The sequence below is a fragment of the Hyla sarda genome, chromosome 8 (genome assembly GCF_029499605.1).
Source record: "Hyla sarda isolate aHylSar1 chromosome 8, aHylSar1.hap1, whole genome shotgun sequence".
NCBI lineage: Eukaryota > Metazoa > Chordata > Amphibia > Anura > Hylidae > Hyla > Hyla sarda.
In genome coordinates, this window is record NC_079196.1 from 105829057 (window position 1) to 105857055 (window position 27999).

At 42.7% G+C, this 27999-nt stretch overlaps 1 protein-coding gene and 1 long non-coding RNA gene across 5 annotated transcripts in view; one reads left to right on the forward strand and one right to left on the reverse strand.

Annotated features, from left to right (window-relative positions):
• LOC130285245 (uncharacterized) lies at positions 1-26074 on the reverse strand. The gene is made up of 3 exons (XR_008847306.1): positions 26052-26074; positions 23482-23688; positions 1-216 (listed from the first exon to the last, which is right to left on the reverse strand). It is a non-coding gene; the product is annotated as an uncharacterized LOC130285245 (long non-coding RNA).
• PARD3B (par-3 family cell polarity regulator beta) overlaps positions 1-27999 on the forward strand; it is a 1515381-nt gene that overhangs the window by 1369099 nt on the left and 118283 nt on the right. The gene's annotated exons all lie outside the window — the stretch shown is intronic.

Sequence of the window (27999 nt, forward strand, 5' to 3'; positions counted from 1 at the left end):
ATATACAATAAATCTTGGGAAGAAAAAATAACTGATTATATCCAAGTGTGGATTGTTGAGGGAAACATCAATATCTGGATTCACTGCAGCAGATGAAAATTTCACTAAAATCCTTTTTATTAACTGGGCTAATATGGTTGTAACAATTTTATCTTTGCACCAAAGGGGAGTTATTTTCCTCTACTTTATTGTCAGCAATCTCTTCAGCTACAAAACCTGCAAATGAAAGCAGAAATAAAAGGAATAGTAATTATAAAGAAATGTACATGATAACCACAATGGTCTCCAGAAACCATATCCTTAAATAATAAATTCACCTAATATTAAATCCTATTAAATCCCATTAGACCTCACTGCAGGATTCTATGCACTCGATGGAATCTGAATATAAAAGTAAATCTGTACTTGAAACATCCATAATACTGTTAAAATATGAAAGTATACTTACAGTTTTTTTATTTTCAAAACCAAATACTGAAATGGGTTATTTTTTTTCTATTCTGTTTTTGGTTTCTAATTGAAGATTGTGTGAAGGAGTTGTCCAGGGACTTACTTTTATGTGCAAATGTGCTCAGGCGGGGCAAGAAAGTTAAAGCAAGTCATACTTATCTGCACTACTCAGGCTCACTGGGCTTTGGAACCACAGTGTTGGGGGAGCTAAAAAAGTGAGCTTTCTTTAGGCATGCTCTGTGACCTGTACAGGGAGGGAGAGGAAGTGAGCTATGATCATCACCTATTGTACATGGTGGATCATGGTGGATTGTGTAATATATATATATATATATATATATATATATATATATATATATATATATATATATGTTTGTGTCACCCTTCATTGTAATCGTAAAAAAAACCTCCATTATATAACTTGCCCTTGTGAAAATTGAGCTTAAAGTGCACTATAACTACTTTCAGAAAACTTTTAACATGTCATAGACATTTCATAGAGACGGGACATTTTAAATGATGGTGACCTAAACTAAGAGCTTTGTCCCTTTGTTTTGGTGATCAGTCTCAGCACCAAGACCCCACAGATCAAAACTTCATATAACCTGTGAAAAGTTTCCTCAAAGTACAGCGACACTTTAGGCTATATTTTCATGGGCAAATCTATAGGGGAAAAAAAAAGAGGCCAAAGCATGACACCTTGTGCGTTACCTAAAGTATAGGGGTCTATAAGGGGGATTTCACAGGTTTTATAAATTAGCCACTCACCTTGAGCATACAAAAAGTATGCCTATCGCCCTTTATAGGTTAAGTACTGTGTTGAATGGATCTGTTCAAGCCCAAAGGTCTCAGACAGCCACTTTGTTAGCCACTTTATTGACTTGTGACATAGCAGTATACAGGGGTGTTCGGAATCCCCAAAGAATTTTCAGGAAGCTTAAAGGTATAGAATTAAAGTGGTATTCCAGCCAAATACATCTTATCCAAAGAACAGAGGGGATAAGATGTCTGATTGCAGGGGGCTCGCTGCTTGGACCCCCCTCCATCTCCCTGCAGCACCCGCATTATATGCGGGGCTGCGTCTCCAGTCTCTGAAACCTCTTTATTTCCGGGACTGGAGATGTGACATCATGCCCCCTCCCATAGACATGAATGGAGGGGGTGTGGCAGGGCATGAGGTCACATCTCCAGTCCCAGAAACAAAGAGGTTTCCGAGACTGGAGACGCAGCCCCGCATATAATCCGATATTGGGAGATTGCGTGGGTCCCAGTGGCAGGTCCCCTGTGATCAGACATGTTATCCCCTATACTTTGGATAGGGGATAAGATGTATTTGGCCAGAATAACCCTTTAAATGGATCTTTCTTCTATATACCAATGATGTGTTTTGGAGTTAGCACTCAGATGTGTCTGTATAAAAAAGGTCATTTCTTTTCCTGTATACATACTTTCATGGGGCAGCTATTTAAATGGAACCCAACTTAGCTTCTTGTGTAAATGATGGATGGTTCTGAACCCATTTTCTTAGATTATCTGATGAGAGCTTACCAAAAATAGTTAAAAAAAAATAAAATGAATGTCCGGTGGGTCCTCATCCTTACCCTCTTACAATGGTGAAATGTTTTCAGCTTTATGTCCTGTGTTTCAAAATAATTGTATGGATGTGAGTGTTCAGTATACAATCTGTATATGAAATAAACCTGCCCAGTTAGCTCAAGAATATCAGTGGGCAAGGGACTTGTGACAGCTGCACCCACGGCATGGCATATACTGTACAGGAAAGGTATGTAGTTATGTATGAATGCACATGTAGGGAAAGAAGAATACATTGTTTTGGAGAATTATTAGATCAAGTAACTTTAGTTCCATGTATGTGTAGACTGACATATTCCATGGCTGAAATTATTAACAAATAAAGTAGAGGCTGAAGGAAGCCTGAAATCATATCCTATGGCTGCTGGCAAAGACCATTATTTTATTTGTTATCCTGCCAAAAGAGATGAGAGCTGGGTTTTCTGCTATTTGCACCTCACATGGACTCTTCACAGCAACTGGTTTTGAACAGATTGTTGGCATCTACATGCACAAGTCATAGCAGTCCATTTCACTTACCTTCTGCTCCTTGCCAGCACCCTAGCAAAGACTCCGATTCTGCATTCTCTAAAAAGTACTCAAAAATACACTGCACATAGAATATGACATCTTACACTTTAATAAGCAAACAACAACTTTTATCAGGTTGTTTAGAGGATTCTTCACCAAAACGAAGGGATATTAGTGTATAGCCTATTGGAATACTTCAGCTAAGATCCTGAAATAATATCCGGAAATCCAAACACCAAATAGTGTAGAGTACATAGTACATAAAGGCCAACAGGGCAGCTATGTAGCCTTTTAAAGTTTTATTTGTGTATCAGCTACATTCCTATAAATTAAACATGGTCTAACTGAAATATATATGCATTGCGGGGTTTTTTTTAAGCCAAAGTTTAGGGAGTTCCATTACAAAATAATAGGAGTAGAGCAGAAAAAAGACATTTCTGCATGTCTGGTATTTTTCTCAGCTAATCCTTCAAAATAACAGACACCCGACAAACCCCATGCAAAGACAATGGGATCCATCAGGACCCGATGGTGCCTGTTGTGTTCCAACCTGTTCAAGGTTTATTAAGCGCGAAAAAAGAGCCCTTAACGGGATGGAGCATAGTGGTAATATGAAACTTGCCCTTAGTTTGGAGTTAATATGACATTTTTCATTTTGTCATTTTTCACCGTTTTATGCCGTTTCTAGGCTCAATGCCATTTTTCCACAATGACTGCATGCTGAAGATAAGACTCCTATCCCCCCCCCCCCACACACACATACAAAAAAAATGTCAATAGAAATCCTTGAGTTACATGATAAATTAATCACATGACTTGCAATGAGAAAAATGCACAGAAAAAAACGCCAACACTATCACCCGCTATTAGTAAAAAAATAAATTTAAAAAAAAGTGCAAAATGAGGGGTTGTTTTTTTTTGTGGTGCCACTAAAAAGTTGTGCGGAATCCCAGCCTAAGAGCATTTGTGTACAAGTGGTTACTTGGCAAACTAGAATGTACATGTTAAACATCTACCTACATGGAAACACTTAGCAAATATGTACTGGTAATAGGATGTTAATGTTAAAATACATTTATTAGGAACCTACTGACAGGCATTACTTTGTTTGTGTTAAAAGCTATTTGGCACGTTTGGCCTTTATGCAGACTACTTTTAAAAAAGCTGGGTCTTTGTGGCAGTACTTGCAAGTTTCGACAAAATCGTGTGACTACTGCAAAAAAAAAATGACAGAAAATAAAACCAATGGGCCGTGAAGCTTTAAGCTGCCACTGTATTAAGGCTATAGTACATGGATATGATACATGAACATGAGTAGGCACTATTGTAACTTAGCAAATAGTGACATCAGGTTGTAAGTAGCATTGACAGAGCGAGCTAAACACATATACACTTCTGTAATCAAAGCTACAATAGAAATGATTGCTTCACTCTGGAGCCACAGAATTACCACCTGATGATGATGGGATGTGGTCTGTAAGATAATACAAGTATTCTTTTTATGCAGAGGACTTTATATCTTGAGTGACAGCAGACATAGCTGGTACATATACACCTAAATTTCCGGATGCTACTTTGTACATGCTATAGGCCAGTGTTTTAAAAACTGTGACCCTCCAGCTGTTATTAGACTACAACCCCCAGCATGCCTATCATAGTTTTGGAGTGCCACTGGTTACGGAATACCGCCATATGCAATAGATACAGTAGGAGGGACGGCCTCTAAACTGCTATTTCATGAATATTAATGAACACTAATTAGAATAAACATAGTTATACTAACTAGCTACAGGAATGTACTAATTATTTCTATATAGGCTCTAAAGACAAACACAGAGCTATAACCAAATGCAATAATCATAGAATGGAAAACATAATGTTAAGAAACAGTAACAGACTGAGGGTAAATCGCTCATTATACATTGTAGATTGGACTGTGATCACATTGAATGTTCTCACTTGCTGGGATTACTGTAAACTAGCATATCCCTAAAGGAAATGTGTCAGAAAACCCTATTGTTTAAACCAAGGTTTAAAGGGGTATTCCGGCTTTATACACCTTATCCCCTATCCAAAGAACTCAGTGCAGAACTCCAGAACTCAGTGCAGCCCCCGGCATTCTGTGCCGGGCCTGCCTCCGAGACAGGGATGTGACGTAACGGCCATGCCCCCTAGTGCTGTCACACCACGCTCCCTCCATTTGTCTGTGGGAGGGGGCGTGATGACCATCATGCCCCCTCCAATAGACATGAATGGAGGGGGCATGGCGTGACGTCACTCGGGGATGTGGCCGTGACATTGCGACCTCATCTCGGATGTAGTGCTCCTTTGGGTAAGAGAAAAGATGTATAAAGCTGGAATACCCCTTTAATGCTAGCAGGAACCAGTCATCACTTTAATACTGCCTGAACCCCAAGCCATCAGGGTGGTTTCCTGTGGTTTCTCCTCACCATATAAACTTTGATTGATAGATCTCTCTGTGATGTCCAAGTACAAAAAAGAAATTCAAAAAGAAAAGGATTTCCTCTGTAGCATACAGCTGCTAAAAAGTACTGGTAAGGGTAAAGATTTTTTAATAGAAGTAATTTACAAATCTGTTTAACTTTCTGGCATCAGTTCATTAAAAAATAAAAAAGTTTTCCACCGGAGTTCCCCTTTTACCTGGCCTTGGACAATTATTTGCCCAGCCTAACCTAGGATTAGTGGTGCTACCTTCAGGTGGTTACCATGCCCTGGCATCACGAACACGAAGAGGTTATTACCATCTACCCCTGGGCAATGCCATCTGCCCCTTACACCTCACCTCACCTCACACCCCGTGGCTCACCACATCTCCATTTTGGGTATAGGGAAAGATCTGCCAGTCAAGGTCGACAGGGCAGACAGATGCCAATCCAATGTCTCGTGTGTATATTATGAATAATCCAGAAATCTTTCTGTTTTCATTCTGGCTATTGAGCCTGACAATAGGCTGACTGTTCCTGTTGTGTAAAGATCCCTTTTCAGCAGTCTCCATTACATGTAGGATTATAGTTAAATATGACACCAGTGTATACATAACACAGGACCCACTGTTTACAATAGCTGATTGTCACAGCCCCTCTCCACTCCCACTGACCTCGGCACAGGTCACAAAGCATGCCCACAACACTCTCACAAAGAAGTCAATAAATTATCAACAGACAACAGTTTTCTATGGATCTTGTGGCTGCTGTAAAGCAAAATACAGGTGATAACTTTCTTTTAATAACATGTAGTTCTTTACTATCTCTATACACTGTTTTATTGTATTGTTCTGTATTCATTACATGTATTTGCCCTGATCATATAGTTATATACACAAGATATCGATATGTGTAATGGCAGATCAAACACTTTGGCCTCACACACATGACCATAAAATGTATTCCATGCACCATACTATACCTCTCTACACCACTGTCTTTAACACTATTCCCAATTATAGAAATATTTCATGGGGTCTCTTATTTCTAATACAGTTCATGCCCCATATGCTGTGAACTAACAGGATCAATGGATTTGTTGTTCCAGCATTAAACATAAAGGCATGCTCAAACTGAACAAGAGGTTGTGGGCCTCTTCTGGTCATGTGCCCTCCGGCACTACTTTGAGGCCTGAATGGTCAGTCCATGCCCTGCTGTGCCACAAGCTTCCCTCCTAGGCTGAAATAAACAGTTATCATTGTCTTCAAGCATTTTACCAAAGCAGAATAGCACAGTATACTGAGCATTGTTTATCTTTCATATAGAGATGAAGGCTAGTTATTCGTGCAGTTTCCTATTCTACTCTATTTAGGTTGCACAGCATAACTTGAGTTCAGCATGTAGTGTTAACATGCCATATGGTACAGTGTGAACATAGCCTTACAGCTATGTCAGAAAAGCGGAAGAGTGTTTAGTGTAAAACAAAGTGATATGGCTATTGGACTTATGCTTGTAGGATCTGTCACCGTAAATCTGGACCTAAATGAAGAAATGAAGCAGTGAGAATCGGACTAATAGAGCCCCAGACAGCCATCTGTACCAGTCAAATATATATATATATATAGCTAGCTTTGATTTTACTTATAGCAACTACTGACAATGTATATATACACTAAGCAACAGCAGCTGCGTTTCTTAACTGGAAGCTATTATGTGATTTCATACAATGTCAGCTTTGACTTATTTTATAAAATACATAATCTGGAAAATACTTTTTTGTGTAGCAAATTGTTTTGTGGAACACGGTTTTAACGATTCCTGTGCCAGCAATACTGACACAGAGGAAATCTAAAAAAATAAGTCTCTGTACAGCCGTCTTTCTCAACCAGTGTGCCTCTGATGGGGGCTTATTTCCCCCCAAAATAAAGGGATTTGGCATGTTGACTATTCTCCCATCTGTCAACTTCCGTCATGGAAAAGTCTGAAGGTTTTGATACACATTAGCTGGTCATCCAACTGCAATTGGCAAGTTTGGTTAATCTAATGTGTAGGGCCAAACTTTAATATTCCTAGTGTTAAAGTCCAGGAAGTTGAACTTTTATTTCCTACTGTATAGGGGATAAGTGTCTGAGCCAGCAGTCAGATGCCCCGCAATCTTCTGTATGGGGCAGGTTGTACTTACTCATCCTTGGAGCAGAGTGGCCCCCCCTGCTTCCTGGATGAAAAGTGATGGCCCACTCAGCTAATCACCGGCCACCTTGATGTCCCACCTCAGCTGGTGATTGGCTAAGTGGGCCATCTTTTGCTTTGTCCAAGAAGGTAGGGGGCTGCACTGCAATGAGGATGGGTAAATAGGACAGGCCCTGTACAGGAGATTGCGGGCACCCCAGCAGTTGGACCCCCCACTATCAGACACTTATCCCCTATCCATATATAAGGGATAAGTGCCTAAAAAGCTCTGTTCCCATTGACTACCCTTTTAAGGCTCTGTTAACATTTGCACTATGGGGTTACAGGCAAGCCTTCCAGACACTATTGTTTGGATTTCTTCGGAGCCATCAGAAAACTTTTTCATTGAACAGTCTTGGCTCCATTATAAGCAGAAGCCATAATGCTAAGGTAAATAGATCCTTGTTGAATGGAATCATTGTGGATTTTATAAGTTACATTTTATTATTGTACATTGCCGTATTCAAACAATGTGTTATTCAGTGTACACAGGGACAAGCGCATGCATCATCCTGTGTTAACCTGCATCAACCCATACATTCTTTGATGGTAGCGCCTATAAACCATAACACCCCATGTCAAGTAAGAGAATGGGGATTTGGACAGCGAGCGTACAGCACTGAAGCATTACTTATTAGTGCCATTAATTTTGAGAAGATTCTGTGTAACAAAGACAAATTGTTTTCATTAATTCAGAAGAAAAAGAAGGTGACTTTCTGATCTAAAATTGGCATTCAAAACATCTCTATTAAGTGTTTTGTTCTTAAACGGAGTTCATTCTAGGTAGGCAGCAGGTTAAAGTAACTGCTAATTTATTTTCCCAATTACAGTCCTTTACATGCGGTTGCTAGCTCTCTATCACTTACTTGCTCGGCTTTCCATGAGTTTAATTAGTTTATTGGCTGATCTGAAAGCCTTTCACTGGATTTCTCTTTCCTGTGTTCCGGCCTAGCAGGAGGTTGTTGTTCTATTTAGGTTTATTTTATCTACTGCTCTCTGTTCAGCTTTGTGGTGTAGTATTCATTGTCTGTCTGCATTACTTAAGTGGTTATAACTCTGTTTCTACAACAGCTGTGTTGTCTGTAGACTTTTTGGAAACCAATGCTGAGCTTAACGCATTCCTTACCTAACGAACTTAAAATAAAGAATCCCAAATCCATCACAAACATTAATTCTAATGCCATACCACATAATTCTCTAAATAATGCATTCCATGAGTGCCTGACATCTTCCATTTTCATCCCCAAGTGCCCTAGCGTAAAACAATTATCTTTAGGTAGAAATCTGCTTATGGGAATCAGATATATGGACAGGTTAATTACCAACATGTTCCAAGAGAAAATGTGCAGTTAAAGGCATACTCTGGTGGAAAAAAATGTTTTTAAATCAACTGGAGCCAGAAAGTTAAACAGAATTGTAAATTGCTTATATTTAAAAATCTTAATCCTTCCAGTACTTATCAAATGCTGAACACTACAGAGAAAGTTGCGTAGCTCTTTCCAGTCTGATCACAATGCTCTCTGCTGGCACCTCTGTCTGTGTCATGAACTGTCCAGAGGAGGAGAGGTTTACTATGAGAATTTGCTTTTACTCTGGACAGTTCCTGACACGGACAGAGGTGGCAGCAGAGAGCACTGTGGTCAGACTGGAAAGAATTATACAACTTTCTCTGAAGTATACAGCAGCTGGTACCAGTTGATTTGAATTTTTTTCCCCACCTGAGTACCCCTTTAATAGGTCAACATGTAGCCAAATCTTTAGGCTGTTTTTTAAATTTGCAGCATTTACATATAATTCTGTACTCTGGTATGCTATAAACCATGATTTTTATAGTGTACATCAAGGAGATGAAGGGGATTTATCTTCCAGTTAATATATTGTTAAAAGAAAACAATCATTACTTTCATGCTGCCTGAACAAATAGTCATCGAGGAAATCCCTGGTAGCTTCTACCTGACTTGCCTGGTGGGATCGATAGATTTCCACCTGTTTGGGTATAGGAAGAAATCTATTAAGAATGGTGAGGTTGGGAGAAGCAGCCAGGGCCCACCGAGATGACACGTTGGGGCAGTTTTTTATGTGCATCAGAATTAATGTTACCCTTTTATACCTGAGATCTTTTTAGCTGTCTATTGTCCAGAATGTATATATACAAAATATTTGTCATATTTCTACCTTTTGTTTTGTAAAATTTTTAGCTGCAGGACAAAGGCTAAGAACTTCACGGTCAAGACACGAGTGTTTCTCGAAAACAAAGGGAATGTCATGGCCTTACATGAGTATTCCTTCTCTGGCTCTGTGAACAGGCATAGCGTAACCGCTGACTCACAGATGTCTTTGTTTAATAACAAAAAGTTAAGATCTCCAAAGGCCAATTCTTATTTTATCCAATTACAGTTTCAGTTCAAGTAGCTGTTTAGAAACTACTTGTCTGGACTATAGACTGGGCCGCCATTCACCCTTGTCTGCCTCGCTAGGTTCCCTGAGAATATTTAAGTGCATGAAGAACATACACTTGACATGTGCAGATTCCTCTGTTATTGGCTGGTCCCTTGATTCCATGGCACGGCCTGAAAGGGATTGACAGCTTAAGAATGAAGTCTGTTTCACACTGGTTAGTTTAGATAGGATTCACCATTGCTTAATAATACACTACAGCTCAGCATTCTTTTATAGCCATGGGGCACAAAATAACTACGGGTAGCTCTGTCTGGAGAGCATTTAGAGTAAACACAGTGGTGGACTATGCTCCTTTGGATGTTAATCTCAGCTGGCTTCATTCTTTGGGAAAGTAATAAGTCACAGAATTTTAGATTCATTCCTGCCAGCGATATAACACGGCAATCAAACACAAGAGTTCAGGGACCCTTTCATTGCTGAATTTGTTCATCGTTCAACATTCTTCAACTCAGCATAAAGAGCTTATGGAGTCTTGGTGAGAAATCTTGGGACAAAGTGCTTAGTAAATAAAAATTACCGATACATAACATGACTTATCTAGTCAACTGAGTCTAAACTTTACCAAAAAAGGAACTGTATCTGCACACAGGTTTGTGGAATCTTAATTTTCTGTTTACTAGATTAAAAATGTTTCTTAAATGAACAAAAAAAAAAAATAGAACTTTTAATTAGTCTTAAAAAAAATAACGACTGGTCAATGTGTTTTTTGCTCATGGAAAGTATGGAAATGGAGGATGGAGCCATCTACACGTACACAAACAATACTTTGTATTATACCTTTTTACTATACCAATTTTTCAGTGTAAGATGCCTCACTGCAAATGCACAGCAACTTACAGGTAGATCCTAATGGATATGGTTGCCCAGTCTCGAGGTATCAGAAAAATACATATAACTTTCCATATAAGCTTTGGATTTTCATTATTACTTTTTTCCCTTTGTAATGCTTTAGTGGGGGAATTCATAGCTCCATAAATAGCTCACTGAAAACAGAATATGGCTAGTAATGGTCATCCTCAGTCTGGGTCACAGTTACCAGTGAAGTAACAAAGGGGTCAGTATGAGCCATCTTAATTTTTATGTTTATTATTAACCTTGTAGAGTGATTACAGAGTAGAATTTCAATATTTGCAGATTAAACTAGACTGGGTAAGGTGATCACCACAGAGGAGGATAACATAATATTACAGAAGGATCTGGGGAAGCTGTAGAATTGGGCACAGACATGGCAATTGAAGTGAAATGTGGTTAAATATAAGGTTATTCACTTGGATTGAGGAAACAAAATGTAAGATTATAATATAAATATTAGAACATTTAGTACAATTGTCACTAAAAGACTTAAAAGACTTGGGGATATTGGTGGACAGAAACCTTAACTTTATTGACCTGTGCCAGACAGCGGCTGCTTAGCCACATGTATTTTTGGAATGTACTGAAAGAGGCATAGAGACTTGTGACAAGAACATAGTTTTGCTTCTTTATAAATCACTGGTCAGACCAAACATGTGTAATGGAACTGGATGTGGATCCTCTACCTGTGTGGCTGATGACTCGGACCATATCGGGGAGCGGAGTCGAAGGTGCTGCTAGTCTTCACCAGAGCCCGCCGCAAGGCAGGATCGGCTTGCTGCGGCAGGCGACACCCAGGTCGCTACCCCCGACACAGATCGACCACAGAGGTAACTGGGCAAGGCGAGATACTGAAGGAAGTGGCTGTAGCGTAGTCAACGTAGCAGAAGGTCAAGGCAGGTTCATAGTCAAAAAACGTAGCAGGAAGTCTGGATACATGGGTATGGCAAAACAGGCAAAATGGAATGCTTTCTTACAGGCAATAGGCACTGAAGATCCGGCAGGGGGTGTGGGAGGTGCAACAACTTATAATGTGCTGTCAGGTGCTTTTACTAATTATGGGCGTACTGGCCCTTTAAATTTCAAAGATCTGGCAAGCACGCACCCTAAGGGACGGGGACCCGTGCACCAAAGCTGAGAAAGTGAGAGAGCTACAGGAGCGGGACGAGGTCAGTGACGGGCCATGATTCGCATGCGGGCGCATCCCACGATGCGAATCCCGGCCCCGCCGGCGGTCGGGGACACTGCGCTCATGGCCGGTGCTTGCGGCCGGACCACAATATGTAACAGTACCCCACCCCTTTGGTCTCCCCCTCTTTTTACGGCTCATGAACCTTTTGAGAAGATCCTGATCTAGGATGTTATCCTGTGGTTCCCAAGACCTCTCCTCTGGTCCGAACCTCTCCCAATCTACAAGAAAGAAACGTTTTCCTCTAATGAGTTTGTAGTCCAGAATTGTTTTGACCGAATATACATCCGAGGTACTACAGATGGGAGTAGAAGAAACGTCCTTTTTGAAGCGGTTATAGATGACGGGTTTCAAGAGGGAGACGTGAAAAGAATTTGGGATCCGAAGGGAGGAAGGGAGATGAAGAGAATAAGCCACTGTATTTAGGTGTTTCTTGGCTTTGTAAGGACCTAAATAGCGTGGACCCAGTTTATAACAGGGTACTTTGAGGTGAATGTATTTAGATGATAACCACACTTTGTCCTCGGGTGAGTATTCAGGAGGAGCAGGGGCTTACCTAGAGCATTTGGCACCCGGGGTGGACCCTTTGTTTGCCCCCCCCCCACACACACACACACACGCACCCCCCTTAATTACCCCCACTCCCTCCCCTCCCCCCAGGGGCAGACTGACAACACTGGGGCCCCCGGACCAAAAAAAAAGGCAAGGGCCCCTGCTGGGCTCTGCAGCTCGTCAATCTTCTGCCATTCCACCCAAATCCCACACACAATAAATTAAAATTTATATATGTAAGAAACACTTTAACGTAGGTAAATTTCCATGGCCAATAATACTGGTATACAAGGAGTAAATATATACCACCACACAATAACTTGATAATACCGCCATACTGTACTGAATAAAACCACTATACACAGACCAGTATACTATAAAGAATCTGTATACAATATAAGTGATTATATACAGGACCATATGGTGGTAGATATCAGCTGTACACAGGATGTGTATACCATATAAGTGATTACAGTTACATTTTGGGACTCACAATTACGTCTTTTCTGATCAGCGGCGTCCTCTTTCCTTTTCTTCTCCGTCCGGATAAGACCGCCATGTGGATCTCTTAACATCTGCAGGAAAAACATGTCAGACTCTGCATATATTCAGTGCCCTCCACTACACAATCTTTCCATCTATAGGCCCACAAACTGTAATAATGCCCTCCTTGGTGTCCTGCACAGTAAAAGGGCAGGTAGGTAGGTAGCCAGGTAACCCCCTCTTTCCCATAGGTATATGCAGAGTTACACCCCTCCCATCTTTCCCATAGGTATATGCAGAGTTACACCCCCCTCTCTTTCCCATAGGTATATGCAGAGCTACGCTACACCCCCCTCTTTCCCATAGGTATATGCAGAGTTAAACCCCCCTCTTTCCCATAGGTATATGCAGAGCTACACCCCCACCCCCTCTTTCCCATAGGTATATGCAGAGCTACCCCCCTTCTTTCCCATAGGTATATGCGGAGTTACACTCCCCCCCATCTTTCCCATAGGTATATGCAGAGCTAAACCCCCCCCCCCCTCTTTCCCATAGGTATATGCAGGGTTACCCCCCTATTTCCCATATGTATATATGGAGCTACATCCCCCCTTCCCCATAGGTATATTCAGAGCTACACCCCCCCCTCTTTCCCATAGGTATATGCAGAGCTACACCCCACCCTCTTTCCCATAGGTATATGCAGAGCTACACCCCACCCTCTTTCCCATAGGTATATGCAGAGCTACACCCCCCCTCCCTCCCTTTCCCATAGGTATATGCAGAGCACCCCCCTCTCCCTCCCTTCCCCATAGGTATATGAAGAGCACCCCCCCTCTCCCCCCCTTTCCTATAGGTATATGCAGAGCACCCCCCTCTCTCCCCTTCTCTATAGGTATATGCAGAGCACCCCCCTCTCCCCCCTTCCCTATAGGTATATCCAGAGCACCCCCCTCTCCGCCACAGGTATATGCAGAGCACCCCACCCTCTCCCTTCCCTATAGGTATATGCAGAGCACCCCCCCTCTCCCCCTTCCCTATAGGTATATGCAGAGCACCCCCCTCTCCCCCTTCCCTATAGGTATATGCAGAGCACCCCCCCTCTCCCCCTTCCCTATAGGTATATGCAGAGCACCCCCCTCTCCCCCTTCCCTATAGGTATATGCAGAACACCCCCCTCTCCCCCTTCCCTATAGGTATATGCAGAGCACCCCCTCTCCCAACTTCCGTATAGGTATATGCAGAGCACCCCCCTCTCCCCCCCTTCCCTATAGGTATATGCAGAGCACCCCCCTTCCCTATAGGTATATGCAGAGCACCCCCCCTCTCCCCCTTCCCTATAGATATATGTAGAGCACCCCCCTCTCCCCCCTTCCCTATAAGTATATGCAAAGCACCCCCCCTCTCCCCCCCTTCCCTATAAGTATATGCAGAGCACCCCCCCCTTCCCTATAGGTATAGGCAGGGTTAAAAAATAAATAAAAAAAGGATGCTCACCTGATATCCCACACAGCGATCTCCTCAGCTGCAGGGCCCGCGTCTTCTGCCCTCTACAGTACAGGCGCTGATGAGTGATGTCACCGGAGCCTGTGCTGCGTGGGGGCGGAGGTCACGTCTCCTCTGTGTAAGCTGCAGATGCGGCTCACACAGAGGGGAAGCCTTCTCCTGTATGTGCGTGTATTGTGCATACAGGAGAATGTTGCACTGTCTGCTGGGGATCTGGGACGAGCGTCCCGGACCTCAGCAGCGGCGGCGGGTCAGTCTGTCCCTGGCACCCCCCTTGAGAGGGGCACCCGGGGAGGGTCGCCCCCCCCCCCCCTTGGTGCGCCACTGAGGAGGAGGATGCCTTTTCTTGTCCGCCTGAAATTTCATACGGGTCATGGAACAATGAAGGGAGAAACGAGTCTTTTTCCAGATGGAGAAGTTCCGTACAAGTTCATCAGCCATAGGGACACAGGAGGAAGAAGACAAGGGCAAAGGTGGACGAGGATGAAGTCCATAGGGGGAGATTTATCATTGCATTTTTTTTGTCTATGTTTAGGCACAGTTCAGGCGCAAGTAGCATATTTTGAGACTTTTATGTGTCTTTTGATATAGACAGTTTTACTCTTTTTGCCTACCCGTAGAACTTTTTCTTTTTGACCATGCAGTGGTCACGTATTTATCATTTGCGAAAAGTCGCTATTTTGTGCGCAAAGGTACTTTTTTAGGCGCAAAGCTACACCACCTACCAGTAGGTGTGAGAATAATTTCTACATTCCACAATTCAACCTTTAACCTCTAGTGGACAACAGCGTCCCACTTCCCTTCTATGACGCGCTCAGGAGCTGAGCGTGGGTCACAGCTGGGTGGTCCTGGTGGCTATCTGCCGCCAGGACCCATTTCTAATGGCAGACATCACCGATCATGGTGATGCCCGGCTTTAACCCCTTAGACACCGCAATCAAATTTGATTGTAGTGTCTAAAATGCAAGTAAAAATGTCCAGGCAGCTCTGTGAAAGTAAGTAAAAACACCTAATCTGCAAAATTCAGGACCCGGGAAAATGTCTACTTTTCTCCTTCACAAGTGTCTGGAAAAAGTGTATGTGGTAGAGCTTTTCCCACCCACAGCAGAGCTGCGCAAAATTCATCATTCTGCTGCACCTTCTTGATAAATAAGATGCACGCTAGTCAAACCCACCACCCAAATAAACATGGGAAAATAGCTCTACCATAGACATTATTTGATAAATCTGGGCCATAGACTACAAAGAAGGGTGAAGTTGCTGTGGATTCGGTATCCTTATGGTTGTACGAAAACTCTGCCCAGGGTAGTAGATCGGCCCAGTTGTCTTGGCGGGCAGAAACAAAGTGGCGAAGGTAACCTCCCAAGACCTGATTAACCCTCTCTACTTGACCAATAGATTGGGGATGATAGGCAGAGGAGAAATCCAGCTTAACTTAAAGATGTGAGCAGAGTGCCCTCCAAAATTTAGAAACAAAATGGACTCCCTGATAAGAAACTATGTTTCGGTAATCCATGGAGACAGGAGATATGGGAAAGGAGCTGTTTAGCGAGTTGAGGTGCAAATGGCAAACTAGGCAAGGGCACAAAGTGAGCAATCTTAGAAAATCAGTCCACAACTACCCAGATGACCGTATTGCCGCTGGAAGGAGGAAGGTCTGTAAAAAAGTCCATTGCAATGTTAGTCCAGGGCAGGTCAGGAAACGAACAAAGTCTATGACATCCCGTTTCCGAGTGGGCCACCAATATTGTCGGGATATTAGTTGCAAGGAATTACGGATACCGGCATGACCAGCCAACAGAGAGGAATGACCCCATTTCAAGATTCGGAGTCTCAGACGAGGAGATACATAAGTCTTCTCAGGGGGCAGATGCTGAATACTTGCTGGTGCTGCAGAAATAAGACGATCAGGAGGAACAATATGTTGAAGGTGTGATTCTAGGTCTTGTACTTCAGAAGATCTTGATAGAGCGTCAGCCTGAAGATTCTTTTCTGCTGGACGGAAATGAATAAAAAAGTTAAACCTGGAGAAGAATAGGGACCAGCGAGCCTTTCGAGGGTTGAGAGGATGAGCAGACTGAAGATAGAATAAATTCTTGTGATGCGTGTAGATGGTTATTGGATGCAGAGTTGTTGCCATTCTTCCAAGGCCAATTTAATAGCCAGAAGCTCATGATCTCCTATAGTATAATTTCTCTCCGCTGGAGAGAAAGTCTTAGAGAAAAATCAGCAAGTCACAGTCCTGCCCTTGGAAGAGCTTTGTGTCAAGACTGCTCCTGCACCAACTGAAGATGCATCCGCCTCCAAAGTAAACGGCTTGTCCGGATCCGGTCTTGACAACACCGGAGCAGAAGCGAAGGCAGACTTTAAGTGCTTGAAGGCTTCCTCTGCCTTTGTATCCAGACCTTCGAATTAGCAGTTTTCTTGGTAAGAGACTCGATGGGGCAACCAAGGTAGAATAGTGGGGAGTAAACTGCTGGTAATAATTGGCAAAGCCAAGGAAGCGCTGAATTGCTTTCAGACCAGAAGGTTGAGGCCACTCCAGTACAGCAGATAATTTGTTAGGATCCATTTGAAGTCCTTGACTGGTAACAATATACCCCAGAAACGGTAGACCGGTCTTTTCAAAAGTACACTTTTCAAGTTTTGAATAGAGTTGGTTGTCTCGGAGACGCTGTAAAACTTGACTGAGATGGAGACGATGAGTGTGGAGATTGGGCGAATAGATGAGAATGTCATCCAAATAGACAACAGCACAGGAGTAGAGGAGGTCCTGAAAAATGTCATTCACAAACTCCTGGAAGACTGCTGGAGCATTACATAGTCCAAATGGCATTCAGTTTTCGGTAGTCGATGCAAGGACGCAACGGACCATCATTTTTTTTTCACGAAGAAGTACCCGGCTCCGGCAGGAGAAGAGGATTTCCTGATGAACCCCTTCTGAAGATTCTCCTGGATGTAAATTGACATGGCCTGGGTTTCAGGAACTGACAACGGGTAGATTCGGCCCCTATGAGGTGTGGTGCCAGTCAGTAAATCAATGGGACAATCGTAAGGACGATGTGGAAGCAAGACTTCAGCTTGCTTTTCACTGAAGACATCAGCAAAGTCCTGGAGGAATGAAGGTAAACCTGGTAGAGGACTAGATGAAGATATCAACTTGGTCACACATATATGTATACAGTGGTGGTTGCAGTACGGGCCCCAGCGAAGAACTTCTCCAGTTTTCCAATCAACCACAGCAGGCCAAGCAATAGAGGAGAAGTACAATGTGGGAGAACGTAGAAAGACAAGTTCTCCCTATGGGAGACTTCCGATTTACATAGATAATGGTTCTGTGCGATATAGCACTTTACAGTCCAGTCTTCCTCCATTGACCGTAGAGATATACAGTGCTTTTAAGAGGCGGGACACCTATGGGCTAGGGAGGCATCAATAAAGTTTCCCACTGAGCCAGAGTCAAGGAAAGCCAGAACGGAGATGATCTCTTTAGAAGGCAGAAGAAGCTGGACCATCAGATTTAAGCGTGGAGAGGTGGAACTCACACCTAGGGAGGCCTCTCCCACGAACCCTATGTGGGCATGTTTTCCTGTGGCTGTGGACGCAGAGGACAATCCTTAAGGAAGTGGTCTGCACTGGCGCAGTATAGGCATAGATTTTCGGTTCGTCGGCGAGTTCTATCCTGCAGGGTAAGGCAAGACCAATCCTCCTGCATAGCCTCCACTGCAGGAGGCAACATAGAAGGTTGCAGTGGTTGCTGGAAAACTGGTGCCAGACGAGGAAAGCGCTGAGGTCATGCAGATTCCCTTTCTTGTCGCAGTTCCTCTCGTCGCTCAGAGCAATGGATATCAATCCGGGATGCCAATTGTATAAGTTCATTCAGGTTAGATGGCAATTCCCTGGCAGTGGGGACATCCTTAATTTGACTTGATAATCCTCTCTTGAAAGTAGCGCAGAGAGCTTCATTATTCCAAGACTACTCCGACGCCAGCGTCCGGAACCGGTTGGCATACTCACCCACAGTGAAGTTGCCCTGGGAAAGACTCAACAAAGCCGGCTCAGTGGAGGAAGCTCTGGCAGGTTTTTCAAAGACAGTGCGAAATTCCATCAGAAATGTCTGGAGATTGGTAGTGATAGCATCACAGCGATCCCACAGCGGAGTTGCCCAGGCCAAGGCCCTACCAGATAGGAGACTGATGACGAAGGCTACCTTTGCTCGTTCCATGGAGAACTGGTCCGCCATGAGTTCAATGTGCATGGAGCACTGCTTCACAAAACCACGACAAGACTGGGGATCCCCCTCAAACTTCTCTGGAAGTGACAAACGGAGTTTGGTTCCGGAGGAGACTGCAGCAGCGGGAGGCTGTACTGGAGCTGGAGGAGGCTGTGGCGGTTGTTGCTGAGCAGATAGCAACTGCTGCATCATGGCAGATAGCTGGTTAAGCTGCTGTGCTTGCTGGGCCAACTGCTGTGACTGAAGCGCCACAATAGAAGCAAGCTCCGTGTTGTCAGGCAGAGGAACCCGAGTGGGATCCATGGCCGGATCTTACTGTAAAATAACTGGATGTGGTTCCTCTACCTGTGTGGCTGATGACTCAGACCATATCAGGGAGCGGAGTCTAAGGTGCCGCTGGTCTTCAACAGAGCCCGCCGCAAGGCAGGATGGGCTTGCTGCGGCAGGCAACAACCAGGTCACTACCCTCGACACGGCTCAACCACACTGGTAACTGGGTAAAGCCATATACTGAAGGAGGAGGCTAAAGCGTAGTCAACGTAGCAGAAGGTCAAGGCAGGTGGCAAAGGTTCATAGTCAAAAAACGTAGCAGGAAGGTCTGGATACATGGGTATGGCAAAACAGGCAATAGGGAACGCTTTCTCTCAGGCAATAGGCACTGAAGATCCGGCAGGGGGTGTGGGAGGTGGAACAACTTATAATGTGCTGTCAGGTGCCTTTACTAATTATGGGCGTACTGGCCCTTTAAATTTCAAAGCTTTGGCATGCGCGCCCAAAGGGATGGGGACGCGCGTGCCAGAGCTGAGAGAGTGAGAGAGCTGCACAAGCGGGACGAGGTGAGTGATGGGCCGGGATTCGCATGCGGGCACGTCCCGCGATGCGAATCCTGGCCCCCCGGCGGTCGGGGACACTGCACTCACGGCCGATGCATGCGGCCGGAGCGCAGTGTGTAACAACATGCAATATTGTGTACAATTTTGTGTACCTGTATATAAAAAGAGTTATGGCTGAACTGGAGCGGGTGCAGAGAAGGGCGAACAAAGGATTATGAGAATGGCTGGATTAAAGTACCAAGACTAGGGTATTGGGTTTATTTTGTTTAAAAAAAAAAAAAAAGACGTCTTATAGGTCACCTGATTTAAAAATAAAAATATATGACAGTATATATAGTATATGGACAGTATAAAGATTTTAATAATGATCTTTTTATACCTAAGCTTTAACAAAGACAACAGGGCATCCACTAAACATGCCCATTTACTATTGACCATATGCTAATACCTATGACAGTTCACGTTTCCAATTCCCTTATATACATAGCCTGCTTGACCAATTGAGCATTTATCAGGTTGGGAAGGGATGGAGTGCAGCTCTAATCTTGCCCCCGCTCTCTGTTCCTGCCTACTTGCGTACCCTTGCTAAACAATGGGTCCACAACAACGAAGACGGTCCCTTCCTATAATATGTGCAGGAACATTCAAAGTCAAAACAATAAAATACAATACAATAGGTGTCGGGAAATAGCTGGAGGCACACAAAACTAACAGAAATCAAACTAAACACACACACACTGAAAGCATAGTCAAACAAGCAGAGTCAAAGCCAGGAGGTTACTGAATACAATAACAGAGAGCAATAAAGGAGTCAAGAGATAAGCCAAAAGATCAGAGAACCAGTTAAGACAATAACATTACAGAGAGTGCTAGCTTCAGTTACAAGAACTTTCACAGGCTAGGCATGAATGAAAATTCCTTATACATCACTGTGATGCTAGCAGGAGCATCCTAATAGGCTGAGCAACATGAACCACACCAAGCAGCACAGAGGCGTAGTCCCAGCAACCAGGATAAACAACAGTGCTAGAGAGCATTAGCCCTACGGGTTCTGACAGAAGCAGTCATCACACAGACATTTGTTTTAAAATTTAAGAGGGAAGTAAGACTCAGCCTGCCTCTTCTGGTGGTAATATATCTCCAGGTAGAGTACAAGGCATGGGCTTTGAAATTCAGCATGCATGATATCTGTCTAGGGAAAGTCGGAGTGGGGCTAACAGATGTTTGGCTAACTTTTCTCTAATGTGTATGGGGCCTTAACTAAAGAAGACAGAAGGTTTCACCATCATAATAGACAGAGATTATTTACTGTAAGAGCAGTGAGTCTATGTATGCTCTAGCACAGGATGTTGTGACAGTTGATGCATCAAACATGGGATGTTGATCCTAGGATCCTTATTTGATGGCAAAACTTTGTGTCAGAAAGGAACCCCCCCCCCACCCCCCTCCCTTAATATGGGGCAACTGACATTTTTTTTTTGGCAAACAAAGAGATCATAACATGAGATTTATCCCAGAACACGTAAAATATTACTAGAAGTGGAATTCTTAGGGAGGCATGACACAAAAGGTTTAATAGAATTTACAAAGTCTCTAAATATAAAAAATAAAGAGGTTACATTTTCAACCTTATCGTGTAACTATGTTATCATGTGCAATTACTATAAGCTATTTTCTTTTAGCTGTCTTACTTCAGAATTTAAGAATTTAGCAACCAACACTTTCCTATCTAATGCCATAAAAATTGGAAGTCATCCATTTACATGATCATTTTTATCCTATATATATCGTAGTGCCTCAGACATTTCTAGACTTCAAGCAGCATTAAACCTTCACATGCTTGAACTGCCCACATAGCACCCTGCTGTTTATCCTATACATGACTTTAAGATAGAAATATATTACCCCAGAAAAAGAATTTAACGACACACACACGCACACACACACACACACACACACACACACATATATATATAGGGGATGAGTATTTATCTCAGGGAGAGATTACCACTCCTGGTATGATGGAGCTTCATAAGGCCATTTTGCACTCTGCAAAATGCGTGTGTTATTCAGCATCACTTCCAAATAGCTGCATATATTTTAATGTTATTTTCATGCCAACTGAAAAATATAAGATAGTTAAATTGAAGGGGTACTATTAAAAAAAACAATCCTGCCAGTACTTATAATACACAGGAAGTTATTTTCTTTTTGAATTTCCTTTCTGCCTGACCACAAGTGCTCTTTGCTGACACCTCTGTCAATTTTAGGAACTGTCCAGAGTAGGAGCAAATCCCCATAGCAAACCTCTCTTGCTCTAGACAGTTCCTGACATAGACAGCAGAGAGCATTGTGGTCAGGCAGAAAGGAAATTCAAAATGAAAAGAACTGCCTGTGGAGCATACATCAGCTGATAAGTACTGAAGGATTGGGATTTTGTAATAGAGGTAATTTACAAATCTGTTTACCTTTCTGGCACCAGTTGATTTAAAAGAAAATGCTTTCCAGTGGAGTAACCCTTTAATCATAAACCACCCCAATTTGCAAGGGTCGGAGTCCTTGTCTAAGGTACCGTGCAAGTTTTTGGGATTTCCGATACTTTACTCAACAAGCTCTAAATCTCCTGGTGAATGTATCGGTCCAGCTTGCAAACCACGCCCCTCCCGCAAGCCACACCCCTCCGATTAGCCGCTTTCGTCTGATACACCCACATGACAGGTCCTTCAACCACAATCTCTTTATCACAGCTTGGCCCCACCTTACTCCACAAGCATCCGCATCTCCTGGTGTCAGTATAGCTTGCAAGCCATGCCCTCTCACACAAACCACACCTGAGGACTGGATATAAGGACAGCATATGATGTTGCTACATTAGGTCAGTATATGAGGACGGGATGTGGGGTCAAGATATGATTTTGGGAAATTATGAGATATGAGGTTGGGATATGAAGACGAGATATGAAGTAGGAACATGAGGTTGGGATACAAGGACAAGAGCGTCATTGTTGCTTTTTCTTTCCCACAAGGTTTAGATAGGATGACCGGGCAACACAGAGTTCTCTGCTAGTAAACATATAAATAGCATGTTGTGTTTTCCTTTGTTATACACCAACTATTTGCCTTAAAAAACCTCCAGTCTGACATACAGTATTTTCTTTTTGTCAAATTACTTTTCTGACTGCCATATAGTAAAGGTATGTTGACACGGAACTAAAGATGCTGCAGGTTTGTTGCGGATTTGCAGCAGATTTAATTTCCCCAATTTACTTAAATTAGGAAGTGAAAATCTGCCGCATTTCAGTCGCTTGTGAACATACCCTAAGGCAGCAGGGTATTAGCCTCTCGATATAGTTTAGAGTGAATACTATGTATTTGGCAGTCTAGTACTGTTAGAAATAACCTTTATAATGTAAATTTTTATTTTAATATAAGTTGCTTTTGCAGGAATAAAAGACTTTTGTTAAGCAAATATTAAGAGTACACTGTGATTTGGAGCCTACATTATATAAAGGCAAAAAAATACTGTATGGGAAATCCAGAGGGATGAAATATATGAATGGCCTTAGAGATTTGTGTGATTTAAAAGGTTATTTGCTGCATATTTAATGCATACTTTTTCCAGTCTATGAAATACAATATAGCAAAGTATTCTCACTAGGTCACATTACAGTATACTTTTGACTATTTCAAACTTTGTAGGTTCTTTCAGATTCTACCTGCCACAAAATATTAAGTCTTCCCTTTGCCTGTGGAGCCAGTAGTTATGAATACTTAGAATTGGGGTATGGCTGTATTCCCAGGGACAGAGATATAAGAGGTGCAGAGGTAGCACTCACTCTAGCCATTGGTGCCTGCTACATGAGAGGACCCCGGTCTTATAAATAGCATATAATAGGCTAGTAGATACAGATATTGTATTGATGCCCAGTGATTTAATGTTATGCCTCCTAGAGACTAAAGGGAAGAAACAACCATTTTTACACTGCTGCCGTAAGTGTCTTACCTAGACTGATGGATTTATCTCTCTGAAGGGACTATGTCAGCTGTATACAGCTAAGAGTTATAGACACAAGATAGCTGTTAGGGTATAAAAGCAAATTTTACCATTCTAGGAGCTGAGGGTGGTTGGCAAACCTACAAAATTACCTTTATATTTCTCAGCAAAGTGTCAAGGAGGCACAGTCAAGCCGCTTAAGTGCCACAGCTGGGCATGCCTCCTTGCTTTCCTCCACCTTCTAGACCCTCCATGATTAATGTACAGGGCTTTGTATGTCAGTCGAAGCAGGTCTTGTAGCACGGATCTGGGAGGTGTGGACGATCTTGAGCAAGTCTCATTGACATGTACCTAAGAAACTAAAAGGAGATTTTGTTAGTTTGGCACCTACCATCAGCTCCAGAAGAAGGTACAGCTTGCTTTTATACCCTAACAGTTATATAATGCGGTCTACAGCTCTTAGCACTAAATAAAGACGACAGTTTCCTTTAAAGTTACATGTGGTACACTGAAGCACCTGTCAGACTGCTGCTGTTTTCTTGTTGACGGATACAGTATATCTGGCAGGAAAGAATATATTATATATTACTTACTATACATATGTCACCCTCCTAAATAATTATAAATTCTTTTTTAAACCCTGATTTTATTAATTTTATATAACCTTCTAGAAACAATTACACTTTGTAAAAGTGTAACGTTTAGCTGGCAGCTATCTCCCCCATTCCCCACATACATATGAACGTTAACTTGGTCAAACTTTCATGTGTTCTCGAAGGAGAAATAAGGGATAAACAGCTCCCAGATTTCTTCTTTTTCCTGACATCATCTGTCGTGGAAGAGTCAGTAGGCAGCTTGGCCATCTTTTGACTAATGTGAATATGGACTTTTAGCATGTTACTCTAATGTATTGAGAAAGCGCTAACATGCCTTGGTATATGGCAGTGATTCCCAACCGGAGTTATGTGGACCTCATGGTGCAATAAGACCCCGCTAGGAGTGCCGCGACACTCCGGTGAAAAAATGTTGTTCAAATTTTTTTTTATTTACTGCCAGCAATGTCCAGTGGTATGTGTCACTTTCCTACAAGGGGTTCCTACCTACCTACCTGGCTGTAATAATGTATGAAGTTATGCATGCAGGTAATGAATCAAGGTATACAGTTCTATAAAAGGTATGTAATTGTGTTCCAAACAAATCTAAGATTTTTTTTTTAAATAAATATCCCGTTCCATTAGAATTATTTGTCAGTTATCACATCGTTGCTAGATTATCTCTCCATTTTGTCTTTAGGACTTCCTTTTTTACAAATCTAGAACCTTTCCACAGTGCATATGCAGTACCTATGGACGATATGCATGTATACAGTATGGGGGGAATTTATCATTAGTTGTGGAAGCTTTTTCTTTTCTATATGTGAAAATTTTTGTGCATTGAGTTATTTTGCATCTTTTGTGTGTGTGTGTGTGTTTTTTTTTTCCGATCCCCCGACTGCGAAACTATTTTGGGACAGTTAGGACTACTACTCCCATCATAGACAGACTCTGTCCATGATGGGAGTTGTAGTCCAAGGGCTGAGGGTCAGATCGCACTGGGTCATTCTCGAGAGACCCGCTGCCATCCGCATATATATTAAGTTAACATGCTGGCATGCTGGCAGCACATGCGGCTCCACTGCTCTCCCCGCCGGCTCCCTGAATACGCTGTTACAACTCATAATCCCCGCCGCCGGGAGACTGGAGCTCTGATTGGTGAAAAGCTATTCACCAATCAGAGCTCCCGTCTCCTTGTGGCGAGGATTATGAAATGTGACAGCTGTATACAGGAACCGGCGGGGAGCGCAGTGGAGCCACATGTGCCGCCAGCTTGTACAGTTAATAAATGCAGATCGCAGTGGGTCCCTGGAGAATGACCTGCTGCGATCTGCTCTTCAGTCTGTCCATGATGTGAGTAGTAGTCCTAATTGTCCCAAAAGAGTCCCATAGCTGGGGGATTTGCAAGAGTAGTTGCAGTACCGCAGCTCTGAGGGATGGCACTTGCACATCCCCCGGCTGCAGGACTCTTTTGGAAAAATTAGGACTACTACTCCCATCATGGATAGACTCTGTCCAAGATGGGAGTTATAGTCCAGGGGCTGAAGGGCAGATCGCAGCAGGTCATTCTCCTATCCGCATTTATTAACTGTATAAGCTCTGCACTGCGCTCCCCGCCGGACAGACTCTGCAGTTTGCATAATGGGGACAGAGCCTTTCTAGCAGTGTGTTCCCAAACAGGGAGACTCCAGTTGTTGCTTAACTACAGCCCCCCATGATGGGAGTTGTAGTTTAGCAACAATTGGAGGCTCCCTGTTTATGAACATGCTGCATTACCTCTGATGTAGTCCTCTGCATTCAGGTATCTGAAATGAGTTAGTACACTTTTGGCACTCTGCCCTGGGGAGGGCGCCCATACTGCAGTGTGTTCCTAAACTGTGAGCCTCCAATTGTAGATGTGTGCCTACTGTATCCTGTATATACAGTCATTTGTAGACAGCTGTATATACAGGATAGCGCACAAAGACTTAACCCAGAACTGCTCAGCAGAGTGGGTTGACACTTTCCTAGCTGGGCTTCTGTATAGTATACATGGGTACACTATGCCCCCCTGTATACTATACAGCCGGCAGAGGTAAGTAGTGATGCTCTGCACCCTGTATATGTATATGCTACATATCACTCCTTACCTCCTTACGCTCCGTGGGCTGGGCGCTCTGCATCTGACAAATGCTGTGGTACCCTGAAGGTAGTGAAAAAATTGCCACAGGGTACAAAAATTACACATCAGCAAAAACGCAAGAAAAACTGACAAAATGCATCAATGAAATCCAAACCTTAAAGCAATAGAACAATATCCCTGTGTCCACTTTTCCTGTGAGGTGCAGCTCAGGTGTATAAATAGAACTGTGTGGAGATTTAGAACTTTGAACAAAATTTATCATGGGCCTTGCACAAGTATGGTAAAATTTAGACCAACCAAAAAAACCTACAAAAAACTTCTACCTACACCAACATTGATAAATGACCCTCTATGTGTGTATAAATGTATTCATACAGCCCCTTTACTCAACAGAGGCCAGAAGAGTGTCAATGCGGCCTCTATGTAAGTGATAAACATCTGAGTTTACTGTATGGTATAGTGCAGAGTTCTGTGCTATTTTATATTGCTGATGACTGAAAAGGAACAGCGTTTGGCACAGCTAGATAGCAGCAGAACTGCAGCAGGTAAATGAAATGGATACCAATATGAGATCCAAACTGTTGTGAGGTGCTCAATTCATAGAAACCGGTCCATACAAAGCATCAAACAAAAGAATGTTCAAGAATGGCACACACCCAATTTTTTGCAGGAACGGTGAGAAATTTGTTGGGCTTCAATACAAAAACAAAAGCTCATCATCTTGGGATAGGGATGCCAACAGAGAATGGTGATAGCTATTTTGCCCACCAGGCATGCTTCATCTGACCATTATTTCATAGAGCAGTTTACAAAGTCACATCAAACGGCATATAGATAACATAGTCTTACACACACAGTGCATTAGGACCTCACAAACTGACTCCATGAAATACTTTGTTGCTAATGTAGGCTGTTGTATATCCACCCAAAAATTTTGTAAACCCTCCAGGAATCGGGGTAAACAAAGAGAGAAGCGGGGCCTGGGGTCTGCTATGCTTCGGGGCCTCAATTGATGGTGCATTTATGGTGTCAATGAATAGGAAGAACAGGCATTAAATAGCCAGAGAGACTATTTGCGACCCAAAACATAGTGGGCCCCATCTCTCCGACTGTTCTTGGAGGGTTATTTTTTTTTTGTTGTTGAAATACATCAGCCTATATGTATGCCTGGAGTAGGCGCGTAAAGCCCTTCAGAACTGTTTGTGCAGCTTCACAAGCCTATTTTATGTGAAAGATACATTTTCAATATAATCATTAAAAACATAACCCAAAACAAATAACAGTACATCCGAGTCAACAATAAACCATAAGCATGACCCTACCATAGGAAACCACAATTCCGGAGTATCAGCAGATATTCTGTAAATCAGCAGAGCAGTGGGTAGAATAATGGAAGTTAAGGTGGTAAGGCTGGGACACTGGGGGAGATTTATCAAAACCAGTGTAGAGAAAAACTTGACCAGCTGTCCATAGCAACCAATAAGATCACGTTTTTCATTTTGCAGAGGCCTTTTCAAAAATGAAAGAAGCAATCTGATTGGTTGCTATGGGCAACTGGGCAAGTTTTGCTTTGCACAGGTTTTGATAAATCTCCCCCAGTTACTGTCCCTAAAACCCTCTACAAACAAATGTATATCAAACCCTGCTCACACAGAAACCGTCAGAGCACTTGCCCTAAAATGGATGACCCTGCCCCGATCTACTCCTTTGTACTATCCCTAGAATACACCCTACTGTAGTTTCCCAACGTGTTTCATCTGTATTACCAAATTTTCAGGGGAGAGAATATGGGTAATATATTGGGTAGCTACAGTAATAATTGTTAATAGTAATCAGGCTAATAAAAATATAAAATTATGGTGTAAAGGAGTGATGAAGAAAGCACAGTTGCGCTAGTGTAAAGGGCAGTGACATAAGGGCTATAAAACAAGGATATGGTTCCCTAATTACAAAAA